The following is a 19390-nucleotide window of genomic DNA, read 5'->3' on the forward strand; positions in this document are numbered from 1 at the left end:
TTTAAGTAAGTTCATTGTTCTAAGACATTTTTCTTTAAGATGTTTTATGTGAGGAATGAAAGTGAGCCTGGAGTCAAGAATAACACCCAGGAATTTGTGTTCTTTGTTGACAGGAATTTGTTGTCCACCCAGTTCTACACAAGGATCTGGGACCTGGCCTCTCTTTCTTGTGAAGAGAACACAAGAACTTTTGTGGGGGTTGACCTTAAATCCCTTTTGGTCTGCCCATTTGGACACTTTGTTTAAGCCCTGCTGTACCTGTCTTTCGCATACTGTGAGGTTGCAGGATTTGAAGCCTATTTGTATATCGTCTATGTATACGGAATAAAAAATGGCAGGTGGTAGTGAAGCACGTAGTGTGTTCATCTTAGCGATAAAGAGAGTGCAGCTTAGCACGCCTCCCTGGGGCACACCAGTTTTCTGGGTAAAGGTACGTGACAGTGCATTGCCGACTTTCACACAGAAGGTACGATTGGACAAATAGCTTTCAATTATTTCCAACACATTTCCACATATGCCCATTCCCAACAAGTCTCGCTAGATCCCGTAACGCCATATTGTATCATATGCATCCTCCATATCGAGGAATATCGAGAGGAAATACTGTTTGTGTACAAAGGCATCGCGAATATATCCTTCAATGCGCATATGATGATCTGTTGTTGACCGTCCTTGTCTGAAGCCACACTGATAGGGATCGAGTATATAGTTGAATTCAAGGAAGTGTATGAGTCTGTGATTAATCATTTTTTCAAAGAGCTTACACAGACAATTCATAAGAGCTACCGGACGATAACTTGCTGCCAAGGAGGGGTCTTTTCCCTGCTTTAGGACAGGAACCACAATCGCTTCTTTCCATGTAGATGGGAGGTGTCCCGCAGCCCAAATAGTGTTGTAAAGTGTGAGTAGTGTAACTTGTGTGTCAGTATGTAAGTTTCTGATCATATCATACATGACTCTTTCAGGTCCCGGTGCAGTGCTTTTGCATGTGTTCAAGGCAGCTCTCAACTCGGCAATACTGAAAGGGCGGTTATAGGGTTCATTCGGTCTGGATTTTCTAATTATTGGCTTACATTCTTCTATTTCTTTATATTTGAGAAAAGACTGAGAATAATGGTTTGAGCTCGACAAGCTCTCAAAGTGCTCCCCAAGTGAGTCTGCCTGATCTTGCAGGGTATCGCCTTGTGTGTTTACCAGAGGGAGTGAGTATGTTTGGCGCCCTCTAGTGCTATTTACCCTGTTCCAGGCTTTAGCCTCATCTGTAAACGAGTTAATACTCGATAAATATTTCTGCCAGCTTTCTCTTCGGGCCTGTCGGCGGGTTCTCCTACCTTGGGACTTCACTTTTTTAATGTTGACAAGATTTTCGGCAGTGGGCGAAGCGCGTAGCAACCCCCCCGCTTTGTTCTCGTTTCTACGTGCGATTCTGCATTCATCGTTCCACCACGGGACATGCCGTTTGCATGCCGAGCCACTTACTTCACGTATGCATTTCGATGCGGCATCTATTATGAAGGCTGTGAAGTACTCCACAGCAGCATCGATTTCTAAAGAAGACATGTCATCCCATGATGTACTAGTTAAGTTTCGGAATTTCTCCCAGTCTGCTGTGTCAATCTTCCACCTGGGAGCCTGTGGTGGATATTCGTTTTCTTTAAGTGTTCTTAATAGTATAGGGAAGTGGTCGCTTCCGTAAGGATTGTTCGTAACTTCCCATTCGAGTTCAGGCAGTATGGACGGGGAAACTATGCTCAGATCAATTGAAGAAAATGTATTGTTTGCAAGACAGTAATAAGTGGGTTTCTTCTTATTCTGAAGGCACGCACCAGAAAAAAAAAAGGAACTGTTCAACAAGACGACCTCGCGCATCTATACGAGAATCGCCCTACAGGGAGCTGTGCGCATTGAAATCGCCAAGAACAACATAAGGTTCTGGCAATTGATCTATAAAGGATTGCCATTCATGTTTCGTTAATTTGTAATGTGGGGGTATGTAAAGAGGGCTAATGGTGATGAGTTTTTTTAGAACAGCTCGAACCGCCACTGCTTCAAGGGGCGTTCGTAGCTATAAAAGTTGACACGCTATGCTTTTATGAATAAAAATGGCAACACCGCCTGATGATATGACAGCATCATCGCGATCTTTGCGAAACGTGACATACGGTCGGAGAAAGTTTGTGTGTTGTGGTTTTAGGTGTGTTTCCTGTAGACACAGCACTTTTGGATTATGTTTTTGTATAAGCTCTTGCACATCATCAAGGTTTCTAAGAAGACCTCTGATGTTCCATTGAATTATTTGCGAATCCATATTTGAAGTAAATAGGTGCTGTGTAAACAGAAACACAAGTGATGCATTAGGTTACAGAGCTCTTTCGAGGCCCTGTAACCGGGGTTTTGCTTTTTCTGAAGCGCTCGAGGGAGCCTCGCCGCTCCTTAGGCGCTTGTTGCGCCTTGAGGGTAGGTGTAGTGTCCATTGCCTCTAGAGAGGCGCCGGACACGTGCTCTTGCGAGCGAGAAGTTACCAGCGAGGGTCCCACCTTGGAGGGCAAGACCCCTGCGCCCACCAGCCCGGAGGTCGATGGGGCTCCTTGAGGGATTTGGCTGCGCCGGCTGTTGCCAGCGCTGGAAGGGGCCAGGGAGGTTGGGGCAGCCTCGGCTGCGGCCACCTTCGGGGTCGATGGCCCCGTCTAGTGTGCTGGCGTAGCAGCGTCAGCTGCAGCCGCCGGTGGGGCGGATGGCGTAACTGCCGCCTCACTGGGTGTGGGTCGGACAGCCGCCGGAGACCGTTGTGGCACTGGCCCCTGACGCGCCACATCGGCAAAAGGTGTGCTTTGGCAGGAAGGATGCCCGCCTGCGTGCTTCTTTGAAACTTATGTTTTCTTTTACTTTGAGCGCTAGAATCTGTTTCTCTTTTTTCCAAGATGGGCACGACCACGAGTACGCGGCGTGCTCCCCATCACAGTTCACACAGTGGAAAGTGTTTTCACACGATTCAGCGGAGTGCTCATGAGCACAGCATTTGGCACAGGTTTGGCGGCCGCGGCAGTTCGAAGAGCTGTGGCCAAATCGCTGGCATTTAAAACATCTCAGCGAGTTTGGGACATATGGTCTGACCCGGAGCTTCACATATCCTGTCTCAACACTCTCCGGGAGCACACTTGAACCAAAGGTAAGAATTACATGTTTTGTTTTGATCTCTTTTCCATCGCGCCTTAGCAGAATTCTCTTAACATTGATTACGTTTTGATCGCTCCAGCCTTCTAATAGTTCAACGTCCGTAAGCTCCATCAGGTCATCATCCGAAACTACACCACGGGTGGTGTTCATCGTGCGGTGCGGTGTAACTGTGACTGGGACATCTCCAAATGATAGAAGGTTAGGCAGTTTCTCGGTTGTGTTTTGTCGCGGAGCTGGAAATGGAGATCACCGCTAGCCATCTTTGATGCTTTATAACCTGGTCCAAATGCCTGAGTTAGGATTTTTGAAACAACAAAAGGTGAGATTGTTCGTGCTTGTTTTCCTTGTTTTCCAGAATGTATTACATGAAATCGCGGGAAAGTTTCTTTTTGGCGTCCAAAAAATTCAAAGATTTCTTCGGTGCGCCCCCTTTCCAGGGAGCGATCAGATAGTGGAAGGAAAGAACTAGCCATAAGTGGGAGTGTATTTTTCGGCAGTAGCGCCAACCACCCACCATGGAGCCCAAGAAGGAGACGCTGCAGGGTCTGTAAAACAGGGCCTACAATCGCCAGCTGTGCGCTACCAGTATAAACAAATATGACATAACCCAGGTTGGCTACTCACACAAGGTTAACCCTTCCTGCCAGGAAGATCGGAAGTAATAAAGAAATGAGGAGACAGGAAAGATGAAAAGTCAGAGAAAGACGAAGGCTGGAGGGAGAGAGAGAGACAGGAAAAGGCAACTACGGATTTCCCCCGGGTGGGTCAGTCCGGGGGTGCCGTCTATGTGAAGCAGAAGCCAAAGGGGTGTGTTGCCTGCGCCGGAGGGCCTTAAAGGTCCAAACACCCAGCATCAGCTCAACCCCCAGGATCCCCCTTTCCCCAGACACGGCTAAGCCGCGCACAGCTACACGCGGGAGGTTCCGACCCTCATGTGCTCGGGTCCATGGTGTCGCGACACACCAAACGCCTGCTCACGCAGACGCCCCTGCGGGGTCAAGGTGAAATGTCACTGAGATCTGCAAACGCCCCTAGAATCCGTCAGTTAAGTCACCACAATGTTTAGGATGATTTATTTCGCGAAATAAAAAAAAGAACATGTGTTCTCTTGCGTGACATTAGTGGCTCGTTGGAATGGCTCATAGCACCTTAAGGTGGTGTGCAGAAGATTGATCTAGAATTTATCATTATGATGCAATGGCTCTTACCGCCTTAGCAAACAAAAATGCAATGGCTCACACATACGACGATTTCAAACGCACATGTGCGAGCACGTCGGCTCCCGTTTCTACAAACGTTTTGGATCACATTTTTTGCCTGAACCCACAGGAACTGCGCATGAATCGACACAGTTTGCTCCAAGGAACAAGCGGCTACCAAAATCTTACCGGTAGGTGGATTTTTCGGACTTTCCGGAGACTTTCCCGAGCCACGTTGGCGCGCAGCTACGCTTAACGTGCCGAACCATACGGGGCGGTCCGGCAGGCGGTGAGCCTAGACCCAACACGTCGTCGAGCTAGAAATTGCCTCCTACCCCAATACCTCGATTGTAGAAGGCTTGGAAATCAATCCGGAGGAACCGGAGTGATCAGGCTGGATCGAAGTCGTGAGCAAGAAGAAGAAACTTGCCGAGCGGTGTGATTCTAATGCGCCCACGTCAGTGAAAGGAAGCGGTAATGGCGGTGCCCGCACAGCCACACCACAGAATGTATTGAAACGAGTCGTGGGTGCTTCCGGAATCACCAACCTTCCTAGGGATCACTTTACGACCATTATACGGCCTCGTGGAGTGTTGGATGTTAAGAAGACGGATCTTATTATCTTCAATCGTTCGCTCGCCAAGGCGGCTTCCCTAACAATGGAGCAGGTGTTCGACGGCACGTTGTGCACGAAGCCCTTCCAGAGCATTCTCGTGGTTGCCACACCATTCGGGGCAAACGAGCGCGGCTACACCAAGGTTCAACAGATTTGTATGGCAAATATCGTCATAGAAGTGGCGGCCTACATGGCTGCGTCGGACAACACATGTAAAGGAGTGATCCACGGAATCAACCTGGATATCAGTGACGTAGAACTAACGGAGATGATCGTCAACTGGAGAAACCCCGGCGCTCCTAGGGCTCGAAGAATCAAGAAGACGCCAATAGTGATTGTGTTGTTCGACGGACACAAGGCCCCCTAAACGTCGTGTGTGATGGTGTTCGTTACCCTTCTCCCTTGTATCGCAGGCAAGTAGACGTTTCTTATGCGTGTAAAGAATCTTCTGATCATTGCCCGAAGGGCGAAGATCAGAAAAAATGCCACAGATGTGGCATGCTCACACCATCAGAGGATCAGCAATGTTATCCCAAGTGCGCCATCAGTGGTGGGGCACACTAAACGGCAGACCGCAAGGGCAACAGCGCTTTCAAGTGTGATTCATCGTGCGCCAAAGACGACAGAGCCGCAGGCAAGCACAGTACGTGCAGCTGGCGGCAGGACCACGTGGCTTCGACACAGCTAGCGGCGAAGAAGCAATAGCGGGAGAGAAACCCGTCTCCTCTCCCTGCCGCAACATATCTGCATCGAGAGGGCGCTCCCGTCCCGTTCCAGAGGGCGCCCCGGCAGCAGATAGCGCTATGAAGACGTGAATGTGAAGACGTCTACCCAGCGGTTGATTTAGGCACCACTGGCATCCTTGAAGCCCTTAGGTTCAGCGGGAGCAGTGGAAAAGTAAACATGTCCGCAATAGATATTAGTAAGACGCGTAAGGCGTAAGGCGTAAGACGCACTAATAAGACGAGTAAGGCACTAGTAAGAAGCTGCTTGGGAATTCAAAGTTTTAGGGATACCGCGTAGTCTGTAAACTATTGTGGTTGCCTGTAGATAATTTGCTAGGCTGATGTGGGCTAAAATAAAGGGAAATTAGGCAAACAATAAGTCGAAGCGCTTGATTAACGTTAAATAGATACTTAAAGAATGACGGCAGGAATGATATTAAGTACGCTCACGCGAAATGCCGCTTCGCTTCGTGGAACAAGAGTCGTGCTTCTACAGTAGTACGAAGCCTTGTCATCAAATATTTTTCGAGAAAGCACAGTATAATACCAATCAGATTCACATACTTTACCTTTGCTCAGGAGCGCAGCTACAAGAAAAAGCAGTACGCTTGTACAAGTACTCATCTTGACAACTGTGGCACAGGAAACAGGAAGGAGTTGAAACGAGAGTAGAGAGGCTCGCGAGTTCGCACAAATGTCCTTAAGTAAGGTGCCGAACAGATGTCACGCTTTACGTCAATGAGCTAGAATTTCCGAGAACCATTTATTGAACTGTCGAACAAGGAACCTGACTAACGTCATTGTATTCATTGTCTACTGTCAGCTGCTAGTAATACCGAATCCGCGACAGCAATCATTGAAACCTTCACAGAAATAAAGGAAACTCTTGCCTGGATATGAACTCTCGTTAGAGAGCATCATGAACGCGTAACGTTTCCTGAAAAGTATGTTGCGTCCACTCGTTGGGCTGTGTAGTCTGGCGCTGCGGCCAGGATGACAATCATGTGCGTGCGGTGCCCATAGCGAGAAAATTTTGTCTAATGACACCATAGAGTTTCCTACACCAATTACTAGAACGTTCTGTGGTGCGGCCATCATTCAGTCACCGTGGGAATGCTGGGTAGTACACGGATTTGCGCGATGTTTGTGCTTGTATCTCTAAGCGTTCCTGTGGCTTTGTTTGTTGTGCTTAATCAGCCATCATTCTCCCAAGTTTCAAAGCAACTTATACTTTCATAAGTGCTGAAGAAGCTATGAACACTTATAATCTCTACTACTTGCAGGCGTTGAATTTGTCCAAGTTTCCAAATCTAAGCACGCCAAGCGTCTCTAATGCTCGATTGCAGTTGAGAAATTCGTAAGTGCGGTCTGTAACCGCTTGTGCCTGCGTGCGTCTGCGGCTTAATGGTTTGAACATCGGACATCTGCACTAGAGTTCCTGTGATCGAACCGTGCATTCGGAAAATATTAATGGTGTTGATCTACTATTTTCAACGCTGCAATTTGGATTATATTACGTGTCTACAAAGTCACGAAGCCATTTGAAGCCAGAGGAATGAATATTTGGCAAATGCACATACTTAACATATTCCCATGGTGGCTGAATCACTTCGCGGCAGCTTCGGTAAGAACAAGCGTCACAGATACCTGTAATAATTATTGTATTAAACTGTATGAATGAAAGTACATGCGTGACGCTAATGCAGTGCGATTGTTCACGCACAAATAGTCAACGCACTTGCCCCAAGATCAAGTTATGGCGACCGCCCATTGTCGCTCGCCGTGCTTTAATTGCAACATTTAAAAGAAAGCTCTATTGACCGACTTTGCTGTGTTTCACGTGGCTGTCGGGCTCTTGCTTCAGTAGCTCTCTCTCTCTCTCTCTATATTTATATATATATATATATATATATCCACAACTTTCGGCCGTTCTACCAAGCTCTTATCCAAGTACCCCGGTCCTTAGAGAGTCCTACAGCAAACGTCGCCCGTGGACAATGTCACGGAGCCGGTCGAGCCATAGAGTAACAATAAACGACAAGAGCGGACACTCGAGCGGTTTCGCGGCCGAGCTATGGAGCTTCGCCGATTCCGCTAGGTGGCAGAGCCTATCAAGAAAAATGCGGCTGCGGCTGCGGCTAACAGCTTGACAGGCGTCAAGACCACTGGGCACGACCAAGCACGTGCGAAGCTTTGTCAGACCACTCCGCCGGGCTCTTTCTGTAAAATGCACGTGAGCATCGTTGTTGGGTTCTTCTGCCAGCGTCTGCTTCGTTGCCGTTTCATGGTAAGGTCACAGCAAATTCTTTTGCGCGTTGTTAACGACTTATTTTCTTCGCATTTCGTTATGTAACTGTTAGCCGCATGAACGAGAGACGCGGACCTTGCAGCCATGAACAGCTGCTGCCCATTTGCTACGCTGACCATCATTTCGTATTCTTTTTTTATGCGCACCAATGAGCGGTGATGCTAGCGGTAACAGCGATGCGGCGGCGTCCGAGCTGCGATGCCCGTTCGATACAATGACGAAGTTAGAAAATAAAATAAAATGGTTCGTTAAGAAATGTGGCCTATGGACACATGCCGTTAGGGGCAGAGAGCTTTATGATACGCGCGGCGACTGAAGAAAAAATATTGTGGTCTAGTTTTTCAAAAGAAATGTAGGAAGGAAGGAAAAAGTGGAGAAGGAAGGCAGGGAGGTTAACCAGTTTAGCCTAACCGGTTTGCTACCCTACACATGGGAGCGGGATGGGGGGATGAAAGATGGGGAGAAGAGATAGAGGGCACATAACACGGCACACACATCGTTGGTTACAGTCTGTCACTCTTGTGCGGTACGTGACATCACTGTCAGCCGCTTGTCCAAGCCCGTATCCTTCATAAACCGAAGTAGTCCCTTCGTCGCCTTCAGCTGCGATGTCTTCAGTCGGCGATATGTGAAAATGGTTGCAACTGACAATGGTCTATTGTCAAGGTGCGCTCGAACGGACGCCATGGACTGTCTCTGAACATTATATTCAGGACAGTCGCACAGAATGTGTTCCAGCGTCTCCTCGCAAAGACAGGCATTGCAGAGAGCGTTGTCGGCCATTCCAATGCGAAACGAGTAAGATTTCGTGAAGGCCACCCCTAGCCATAAGCGATAAAGCAGGGTGGCCTCACTTCGGCGGAGTCTAGTTGGCATACACAGATGCATCAAGGAGGGCAGGTCGTGTTGATGATTGCTGCGGTTGGTCTGGCTGCTTGGTGTGCACCATAGAGAGAGCGTGATCTCCCGTGCAAGCACTTGAAGTCTGCTGGCTGCGTCGGACCGTGAAAGTGGTATGGCCTCTTCCTGTGTGTCTTCAAGAGCTGTCCGAGCGGTTTTATCGGCGTCTTCATTTCCGATGACGCCGCAGTGACTTGGCAGCCACTGATACGTCACGTGATGTCCTTTCTCATGTGATGTATGGAGTAGGCATCTAATATCGAATACGAGCTGTTCGAATGGCCCGCGACGCAGAGCTGATAGTACAGATTGTAGGGCTGCCTTTGAGTCGCTGAAAATTGACCATTGTCGAGGTGGTTGCCGATTGACAAAACAAAGTGCAGCTCGAAGAGCTGCTAGTTCCGCAGATGTAGATGTCGTTGGGTGGTCAGTCCTAAAGCTGATGGTAATACCTCTTTCTGGGACGACTACAGCACCGGACGAACACTGGATGTTTGTGGAACCGTCAGTATAAATATGTGCACTGTCTGCGTACCTCTCGTGCAGAAGAAGCAGAGACAGTTGTTTCAGCACAGGCGACGACAGCTCAGACTTTTTCCCGATTCCTGGTACGCTGAGATGGACTGTGGGGCTGACAAGGCACCAAGGGGGTATCAATGGTTTAGATGCAGCGGTGAAGCCCGAGGGAAGTTTGTCGTTGTACTTGACGATAGTTTTTGAGAATGATGCTTGGTGCCTGTCTGAAGGTAGTGTTGCAAGGTGGTGATAGGGGGCCCGTGCCAAATGTCTGATATGCGTTCTCAGGGTTTCCACCGTGATGTGAGTCTGCATTGGATGGTCCCGAGCAATCGCAATAGTTGCCTCAGTTGACGTGCATCTCGGCAAACCAAGACAATCTCTGAGTGCTTGAGCTTGCGCTGCTTGCAGAACACGAATATTTGTCTTGCAGGTGTTGTTCAGTACAGGTAGAATGTATCTTAAAAAACCGAGAAAGAGAGCTCTGTAGAGTCTCAGCATTGCGTCTACTGACATCCCCCACGTCTTTCCTGTCAGGTATTTAAACAACTGGGAGGTTGCTGTTAGGCGTCGTTTCATGTAAGCCACGTGCGGGCTCCAACAGAGGTCTCGGTCGATAATTACGCCAAGAAATCTGTAGGTTCTGACATAGGAAATGGTCTGCCCATTGATTGAGATGACATAAGGCGTCATTGGTTTGCGAGTAAACGCCACTAGGGCGCATTTTTCTGGCGATATGCTGAGACCTTGTTCACACAAGTAGCTCGCTGTCAAAGTAGCCGCTCTCTGAAGCCGTGCACGTATCTGAGGACGTGTGACTGCCGAAGTCCAGAGACAGATGTCGTCTGCGTATACTGAAATTTTGGTGGTAGTTGACAAGTGTTCAGCAAGCCCAATAAGAGCGAGGTTGAATAGCGTCGGGCTGAGAGCACCGCCTTGAGGAACGCCCTTGCTGGTATAGCGTCGCGTAGTTGGGCCATCGTCAGTTAATACATAGAATGATCTTGCAGATCGGTAACTTGCAATCCATAAAAATACTCGACCACCTAGGCCAACCGTCACAAGAGCGTCGAGAATAGCCTCATGTAATACGTTATCGTATGCCCCTTTCACATCTAAGAATAAAGCTGCAGATAAACGTTTACGGGACCTTTCGTGCTGGACATGTGAAACGAGATCAACTACATTGTCGATGGAAGAGCGGTCACGTCGGAAACCAGCCATGGAACTCGGATAAATCTTGTAGTGTTCAAGGTACCATTCCAGGCGGCCAAGGATCATCCGTTCCATTATCTTTCCTACAAAGCTGGCCAACGCTATCGGGCGGTAAGAGGTGAGCTCTAGCGGGGATTTGCCCTGCTTCAAGATTGGCACCAGGCGGCTCACTTTCCATTCGTCAGGAACATTTCCCTCCTGCCATGAGGTGTTGTAGAGACTCAATAGTGCTATCCGTGCGGATTCCCCGAGATAGCACAAGGCTCGGTATGATATACCATCTGGACCCGGAGATGATGAGCGCCTGCAGAGAGCTAGTGCCGCCTCGAGCTCCTCCATTGTAAAAGGAAGGTCCATGCGGCAATCTCGGGAATGGGGGACATCATCTCGGGTTGGAGGATCTGGACGAGTCGCTTGGTCTGCCATTCGCACACAAAAGTCTTCTGCGACATCGATGTCTTGCCGCCCTTGGAAAAGCGCGAGCGCCTTGAATGGAATACGCTGTTCCGGAAGGCAACGCAGACCTTGCACCGTTTTCCAAATGTGAGACAGCGGCTTGCGGGGGTCGAGTGTCTGGCAAAACGTTGCCCAATGTTCCGACGCTAATCTATCCATTCGACGCTGAATCTTCTTTTGTATCCTCCTAGCTGCCCTAAGGTCATGGATTGATCTTGTACGCCGATATCGACGTTCCGCCCGGCGACGAAGTGCGCGAAGTCACTCTAATTCTATGTCGAAGTCGTTTCGCGTGTGAGAGATCGTCAGTATGCGAGTCGCGTTCCGCATCGTATTTTTAATTGTTTGTTCTAACCCAGAGGGTAGGCCCTCTCTGCAGGCATCTTCCATATCAGATTTGAAGTTGGCCCATTGAATCGTCCGAATGGTATTCCGTGGGCCAGATCTAGACGACAAGCCTTTGATGTTCAGATAGGTGGGAATGTGATCACTCCCATGTGTCTCAATATCTGGAAACCACTTCACATATCTGGCGAGAGAGTTGGAGACAAAAGCAAGGTCGAGGCAGCTGCCGTATGTCACGCCTCGAAGAAAGGTGGGGCTACCATCGTTCAAGAGAGTAACGCCATAGTTGTAGGCGATGCTTGATAATCTTCGTCCTCTTGCATTTGTCTTTGTACTGCCCCATGCTGGATGGTGTGCATTGAAATCTCCTATCATGACCCATGGGGCGGGGCAAACACTCAAGATATCCGCTAATCTTTTAGTGTCGAAATTGTTGGAAGGCGATATATACACGCCTATGAGAGTAAACAAGAGTTTGTTCTTTTTAACTGTGACGCATATATACTGATTGTCGTCGTGGGGCGCAATCGGTTGCAAAACATAGGTGAGTTCCCGACGAACAAAAATGATGATATTGCTGCATGCACTATTTGTTGATGACATGAAACATTCGTACCCTGACAGTCTGATTGGTTTCGACAAGTTGGGCTCAGAAATGACGATGAGTGGAAACACATTGGTGTACACATACTGACGGAAATCTGAAATTGGTGATTTTAGCCCTCTGGCGTTCCACTGCATGACGGACGCTGCCTTGACTTCTTTTCGGAAGGATGGGGTATGGGTAGCCATCTTTCTAGTTGAGGGATTCAAGCACTGGGCTTAAGGCGTCCAGCACTTTAAGTGCGCTTCGAGCAGACGGTGTCCCTATCTCAACTAAAATCGTTCGGATGGCCTCCATGAGGGAACGTAACACCGAGATGACTTGATCTGTTTTAGGTGAATCATCAATGGCCGGAGAAGGCTCCGGTGGCGCCGTGACCTTCTGAGGTTCCTTAGCAAGGGAGTGGCTCGGTAGCGTAGGCCATTCCTCTAAAGAAAGAGTCTTATCTGATGCCCTCGTGGGAGTGGTGGGCCCTTTCGCGTCGCGACTAGGTGGTACCGTAGTGGAACGGGTACTATCGCTTCGCTCATGCGCCTTCTTTGAAGACGTACGACGGTGCCGACGTCGACGCCGACGCCGGACTACTTCGGCTGCCTCCCTGTGGGCCGAATTGTCTCTGGCCATTTGCTTCAGAACCGCGCGCTCCCTCTTGATGCGGGGACAGTCTTTCGACGAGGCTGCGTGAGGGCCGCTACAGTTGGCGCACTTCAGAACTGTGGCACCGCAGGTCACTTCTGCATTAGGTTCAGCGCAACGGGGACACAGAAGCGAGTTGGGACACACGCCCTTTACGTGTCCTAGCCTGAAGCACTGATGGCATTGAAGCGGCTTCTGGATGAATGGTCGAACTGGATGTCGAAAATGTCCGACTTTAACGTGGGAGGGTATGCAATCCCCCTTGAAGATTACTTTTACGCAGCGCGTATTCCCAAGACGGCGCACTTGCGTAATGATCGTGCCCTCGTTTGCCGGCTTGATGAGGCTAGGTAAATCTTCATTGGGAATGGCAATGTCAATGTCGTAAATTACACCGGCTATCGATGTGTCGTCGATCGGGATGACGGGGCGCATTTTGATTCCGCCAAGCTCCGTGATTTCTTGAAGTGTTCCAAGCGCACTCGCGCTGTACACGTCTATGGCGAGTATATTCTTTCGTGGGTTTATTCGGATGTCTTTAATTTGATCCGGCACTGCACGTTCCAGAAAAATGGAGAGGGCTTGCCGGTTCAGCAACCGTAGGTTGCTTGACGGTTCTTCCGGCATAAAGGTGATGACGTGTGGCCAGCGCGCAGGCCTTGACTTCATAGTCGTAGTGCTCGCAGGAGGTGACGGCGCTGTGTTGGCGATCTTTCTCTTCGCCCTCTTACTCCGGACGGGTATGAAGCCGTTGTCGGATGAGTCGTCTTCCGACATAGAGTACAGCTCGGTGTCCTCGGTGTCGCTGGGGGAGCGAACTCGCTTCCTTGCGGTTGACAGCCGTGATGACTTCTGGCCAGGCGGGCCTGTGACATGCTCCGCGTCCATGGTCGCAAGACGGGGAGGTGAGGCACCCCGAAAGGCAAAGAGTTCACCAAAAATGCAGAGAGCACAGAAACAAGCGTTTTGTCAAGAAGACACTTCGTCGTCTTCTTCAGAAAGAAATGCAGTTATTTCTAAAGCAGTACACGTGAAATATTTGCAGTATGGCAATAATTCGCTCTCTCCCAACCTCTGTAGCAGGCTATGTGCGCTCGAGTGTTGTGAGCTGTTCTGTATTGGGCTGAAGATACGTATTTTCATGTTTTAATTGTGTATGGAGTCGTTACCGTAGAAAGTTGCTTGTTTCTTAGCCGTTATAACAGCGCTTCCTTAACAAACAAAAAATACGCACTGCATGAAGGAACGCAGCATCTCCATTATAAAGCTTTACAGGCTCCAATATTGCTTATACGAAAGAACGTAGCGTCTACATCCAATAGCTTTGAAGCCTCTAGTATTGCTTACCTTCTCTCTGTCATTCTACGTATTGCAGGAATCTCCACCATTTCCTCAAAATACACTGCACAACCAAAGGACATCAGGCATACTCGATGGCAAAATTACAAGTATCAGAAGACGATTGCAAGGCTTCGAAGACAGCAGGTGAAGACCCCCAACACAAAGTGCTTAATAGCAGCTGTTTAATGACGGACACTGGCTTACCCATTCGAGATGAAGATGGTGCGTGCTCAATTATTTTTGCAGCCATTTTATTTCGGCACGCTATCATTCACATAATTTTGCTGCCCTAATTCACCCTCCTTCGCAGAAGTACAAGAAAAAATGTCATATTTCTTTTGCTTCTAAAACAATCCATTTTGAGCAAATCAATTGCTGCCGTGTTTTTGCAGTCTTTTTTGATTATCTGGATAGTTGCAACACGTCTTCTATTTGTTTTGCCAAACTTATTGCCATCACCCCATTAATTTCCGACTATTCTCCATTATACCAGTGTCACACGAAGACTTTCGATCCCGAACAAGTCGGATCCGGATTGCTATTCGCGACTGATATTGGCGCCAACGCACAGCTTGAGCCAAAAAAGCAATCGTGACTGAGAAATTCAAATCGGATTGGGCTTGATTGCGTTTAAAGGTGCGCTGTTTGGCATCCGTATTACTTGCATTTCGCCGTTTCTTCCCGTTTTCATATATCTGCCCCTTACAATCTTGCTGCAATAAATTGGTTTCTGCTATTTTCGTGTTCTTGACTGTGCAGAAAGTTCATTTATATTTAAGGAACACGGCACATTTATTTACGATACACCTTTTGGCCTGAGTTACTAGACATACAATATCATAAGCGATAAAGTTCTACTTCCTCAACAGTTGGCATGATTGTTGCGCTAAGTTACAGCTTGAAACAGCAAATATGAATTTAAATGAAACTAACAAGAAGTAAAACACCTTTGCGTGCGTGCTCGTCGTCACGTCGTCACAACATATAAACAGCGGCACAAGCGCCTGCATGAAATCACGCGATTTAAGGAAAGGTATGGGTCACAAAAAAATAGAAGATACAAAACGGAAATTGGAGCCTCCAAGATTCGGCCCGTGCGCGACCATCTTGGAGGCTGGCGCATTTCGCCGGTTCCGCTAGGTGCGCTGAGAGCCAAAGTCGGCTGCAGGCGCCAATGGGTGTGTCGACTCTCCACATTTGCTTTGTTACTCTATGATCGAGCCTGTTCCCGATATTCGTTTCCGAAGGCGCGAACAGTTCATGTCGCACGGCCTAAACCGTGATACCCGCCTGTGCTGTCTTCTGCCTAGGTCGCCAGGTTGGCTCCTTTCTATCCGGGGAGTGTTGTACCGGAGAACTTCAGCACCAGCTCTGTGCCAGCATAGAGAAAGAAGTGGACGTTCCTGTGTGTCTCGCTCTGTCGGGTTTTCGTGCTGTGGTAGCCTTGTGTTAGTGGCCCTTTTCCAGACGCCGCTGGATCCTCAAACAGATCAAGCAACACGGCATTAGAGCAAGCTTCGTCGACGCCGCGGAGTACAGTGACGGAAAGACCTTTTGGGTCGTTGTGGTCTACTCGAGCGGAACGATTTCCAATAGCGCCTCGATTCGCACTTCAGACCCCGGAGTCGCTGAGCAAGTCGCCATCGCCCTTGCCCTGCTAGACGGTCATGGTTCCGAAATCTATAGTGATTCGAAAACGGCAGTTAGGGCTTTTCAGAAGGGTTGCATCGCCAAGGGAGCTGTTCGTCTCTTTAGCGGCTCGAGTCCACATGTTCTCACAAACCATTCAATTCACTGGTTTCCCGCTCACGTAGGATTGGTAGAGGGTACTCCCACGGACCTCAATGAGTCTGCCCACGAGGCTGCGCATGACCTCACCAACCGCGCTTCCTCTATAAGGAGCACTGACTCCCCTCCTCTCTACAGTCACAGGGACGCTCCCGCTACTCACAACGAGATTATTAAATATTTCTACATGTCCAGAAGGGTCTTTCCACCCCCTCACCCCAAGTTGAACAGGGCGAAGCCGTTTCGCTTAGGCTTCTACAGACCAGCACATATCCGTGTCTGTCCGCTCTCCGCGAGGCTTACCCCGATGTGTATCGCGACGACGACTGCCCGTCCTGCGGCCAGACCTCCAGTCTACCTCAAATGCTCTGGGAGTGCGGGTCGACATACCCCAAGTTCATCAAGGAGGAGTGGGACTCGCTTCTGCGTAGCCCCGCTCTAGAAAAGCAAATCCTGGCCGTCCGGCGTGCCCGCGACCGGGCCGGTGGGCTAGACCTGCCGGTCCCGACGTGGGACTAGCCGGGTGTGCGACGAGTTCGCGTTCTCACCGGCCCTGCAATGAAGTTTATTCACTAACTCACTCGCTCACTTACTCACCCACGCTGCCAAGATGAACAAGCGTGTTACCATATATATATGTTGATAGTACGCGTTTAAGATTAGACGCACCCGGCGTTTTATATAAATGCCCTGAAAGATACAGAGGCCGAGCGTTGTGACCGCGAGCACCACCAATAGCAACCGTCTTCTTCCTCTTCGTCTTCTGCTAGCGCCCGTATTTCTGCCTGCAATCACTCTCCGACAAAAAAGGAGCCATCCTGGCGACCTATAGGACAGGCCGGCGCTGGTGGGTCATAATCCGGCTTCTGCCGGTCTACACGAACAGATTCGCGTCCGTGACGCCGTTGGACCATTGATGGCTGAAAAGGCTGAATGACGTAGTTGATCGGGGACGTCTGTTGTAGAACCCGGTAAGGGCCGTCATACTTTGAGCTGAGCTTTGTAGAAAGGCCAGGAGTAGAGCAAGGAACGCGGAGACATACCAGCACCAGCGTTCCAGATAAATATGATGGAGAAGTCAAGCTTGCGTTACATTCTTTGGCATAAGTGGCGGCTACGGATAGAGTCGTAGATTTGGAAGCGGCGGGGCGACACAATAGAATTATGTCCATAAACGAGGAAGCTTCGCGACCATAAAGAAGAAAGAAGGGAGACAATGCCGTGGTAGACTGAGTGACGCTATTATAAGCATACTAAACAAAGGGAAGGATGCTGTCCCACTTACTGTGGCCAGCGGAGACGTACATGGCGAGCATGTCGCCGAGAGTACAATTAAAGTGTTCAGTCATATCATTGCTTTGTGGATGATAGGCGGTTGTAGCCCTATGTTGCATTCGCGAAGTTGCATGTGTTGCATGTTACATGTGTTGCATTCGCGAAGGAGGGCTTCCACAGCTTCGGATAGAAATGAACGACCTCGGTCACCGAGTAGGTCACGAGGCGCGTCATGTCGAAGAACAAGGTTGCGAAGTTGACTTCACGTGCTATGGTCGCCGGGAGCGCAGAACTTTCGGCGTAGCGCGTGAGGTGGCCCACAGCGACGATGACACAGCGGTTGCCATCTGGGGTGTACGGTAGAGGGTCGTACAAATCAATGCCGATACGGTCCAAAGGCCGGGAGCGGCAAGGCAATGGTTGGAGCGGCCTTTTTATCTTGTGAGGTAGGCTCTTGCGGAGTTGGCACTTGAAGCATGAGAAGACGTAGTCGCGTACGAAGTGCTACATTCCTCGCCAGTAGTAGCGAAGCCGTAGGCATGTATACGTCTTTAATACACCGGCATGGACGCATTGCGGATCTGCATTAAAAGAGGCACAGACGTTGGAACGTAAAAGGCGAGCAATCAATAGAAATCATTTAAGGCCGTCAGATAGGTAGTTGCGGCGGTACAAGAACCCTTCGCGGATGGCAAAATGGCCAGCAGTGCGACGAAGCGAGCGGTCGGTGGTGCGTGGTCACGGTTGAGATCAATACTCTAGAAGAGAGGCTATCCAAAGATGCAAACGTTGCGCTGCCTGCATGTCGGCGAATGTAAGAGACGAAATGTCGTAGCTGGAGAAAGACGGAGTACCATGCTCATAGGACACTGGTGAGTGCGAAAGAGCGTCGACATCTGAATGCTCACGGCACGACCGGCAGACAACACGGGTGTCATTGTCCTGTAGACGAAGCGCACAATGAGGAAGACGACCAGATGGGTCTTTTAATGACGACCACCAGCACAGGGTTGGTGATCGGCAACGGCGTCAAATAGACGGCCATAAGTGTAAGGTCGAACTTTGGTGATTACCCAAACCATTACAAAATATTCACTTTCGGTGACCGAATAGTTCGTTTCCGCTTTGGTGAGAGTGCGGCTGGCGTAAGAGACGACGCACACTTCGAATCCAGGCTAATTACGCTGGGCAAGAATAGCGCCGGGGCCTACTCCACTAGCGCCCCTATGGATTTCTGTAGGAGAGTCCGGGTCGTATTGGCGTAGGACAGGTGGGATATCAAAAGATGGCGTAACGTGCCGAACCCGTCTTCACAAGCGGTAGACCATGCCGAGAGGCCTTGGCTGTTGGCAAGGAGCTGGGTTAAAGGGGTGATTATGGACGCGAAATTACGCACGAATCGGCGAAAGTGCCAACACGGGCCTATAAAGCTACACAGTTCTTTCAGCGTAAGCGGTCTGGGGCACTCGGCGATGGTGCGAAACCTTCCAGTGTCGGGAAGGATACCGTCCTTGCTGACCTAAGGGCCAAAATGGTAAGCTGGCAGGCGGCAAAGTGGCACTTCTTCAAATTAAGCGGCAGTCCAGCGCGTGAAAGGCAAGTCGGGAGGCCCGCGATGCTGGTGAGATGAGAGCCAAAGAACAAAGGCCGAACTGCATCACGCTAAACCCCTATAAACCGTCTGGGGTTACAAACGCAGTCATGGGACGGTCAGTTTCATTCATAGTGACCTGTCAGGAGCCAGATCGAAAGTCTAAAAAGGAAAATAACTCTGCTCCTTGCAAGCAGTCAAGAGCGTCGTCGATTCTGTGCAGCGGAGAAACATCTTTTCGCGTGATCTTGTTAAGGCGCCTAAAATCAATGCAAAATCTGATGCTACCGTCCATTTTCTTCACTAGTACAACTGGGGAGGCCCAAAAACTGTGTGAGGGCTGAATAACACCATGATAAAGCATGTCGTCGACTTGTCCGTCAATGACATGGCGTTCGGCATGAGAAACTCGGTATGAACGCTGGCGAAGTGGTGCATCAATGCCGGTGTCAAATGTGCTGAACACTGGCCGATGTACGGCCGAAGGAAGATTGCTTATGATCGAATGACACCGCAAAGCTGTCGAGCTGCTCCAAGAGTGGGTACACTGGGCAGGTGGGAGTTCGGAGTCCATTGACGGAAGGAAGGCCTCTAAGGAGGAACAATCGGCGGTGGTAGCAGGATTAAGTCTGTCGACGAGGAGATTTAACATGTCGTCAGGCATGTAAATAGAGTAATACGGAATCAATCTCGTCAAG

At 49.5% G+C, this 19390-nt stretch overlaps 1 long non-coding RNA gene across 1 annotated transcript in view; it reads right to left on the reverse strand.

Annotated features, from left to right (window-relative positions):
* The window catches only part of LOC129386114 (uncharacterized), a 124054-nt gene extending 117680 nt beyond the window's left edge, over positions 1-6374 (reverse strand). Inside the window, exon 1 of the long non-coding RNA XR_011893214.1 lies at positions 6287-6374. This is a non-coding gene — a long non-coding RNA (uncharacterized lncRNA). The remainder of the gene's footprint in view (positions 1-6286) is intronic.
* Positions 6375-19390: the final 13016 nt, after the last annotated feature.

Source organism: Dermacentor andersoni, chromosome 3 (assembly GCF_023375885.2).
Source record: "Dermacentor andersoni chromosome 3, qqDerAnde1_hic_scaffold, whole genome shotgun sequence".
In the NCBI taxonomy this organism is placed as follows: Eukaryota; Metazoa; Arthropoda; class Arachnida; order Ixodida; family Ixodidae; genus Dermacentor; species Dermacentor andersoni.